At 44.7% G+C, this 595-nt stretch overlaps 1 protein-coding gene across 1 annotated transcript in view; it reads left to right on the top strand.

Annotated features, from left to right (window-relative positions):
• Positions 1-595, top strand: part of LOC114043283 (acid-sensing ion channel 2-like) — a 354,478-nt gene that overhangs the window by 245,283 nt on the left and 108,600 nt on the right. The window lies entirely within an intron of this gene.

The raw sequence follows: 595 nt of genomic DNA, 5'->3' as shown, positions 1-595 counted from the left end.
AGGCAATAAGAGTTAAGTGACTTGCCCAAGGTCACACAGCTAATGACTGAGGCTGGATTTGAACTCAGGTCCTCTTAACTCCAGGACCAGTGCTCTATCCACTGAGCCACCTTAGCTGCCACCATAAATTAGTTTTTACATAGGGATATTTACTTCGAACATATAGAGAGAACCAAAATATAAAGATTTCCAATCCCTGTACTTCAGGGGCACACTGTCCCTTAGATCACCTCAGTCCCAGGACCCAGCAGGCTCAGACTTAGCACAGTCTCTATCTAGTATTGGTGTCACTGTTGAGGTCTGAGAGATTTTGATCCCTCCAGGACCAGAGTACAGGACAGGGTTGTCTGGAATGCATTCACAGACTCAAGTATTCTTTAAGTCAAGGTGGCAAAGATTTATTGTTACGCTATACAGTGGGCAAGGATTCTCAAGGAACCTGCCATGGTGGGCAGAGCTCCTTAGGGAACCTGCAACCTAACAGGAATGATGCTAAAGCTTATATAGGAAAAGAAGTGGATTATGTACCAAGTATGCTAATTAGGTGGTGACATACAACCATGTCATTCACTACTAGAAACCCCAAGGGGAAGGG

The sequence above is a fragment of the Vombatus ursinus genome, unplaced genomic scaffold, assembly GCF_900497805.2.
Source record: "Vombatus ursinus unplaced genomic scaffold, bare-nosed wombat genome assembly UNPS02014768.1, whole genome shotgun sequence".
In the NCBI taxonomy this organism is placed as follows: Eukaryota; Metazoa; Chordata; class Mammalia; order Diprotodontia; family Vombatidae; genus Vombatus; species Vombatus ursinus.
Note: the sequence above shows the minus strand (reverse complement) of the source record. Positions and strands in the feature narration are given on the sequence as shown.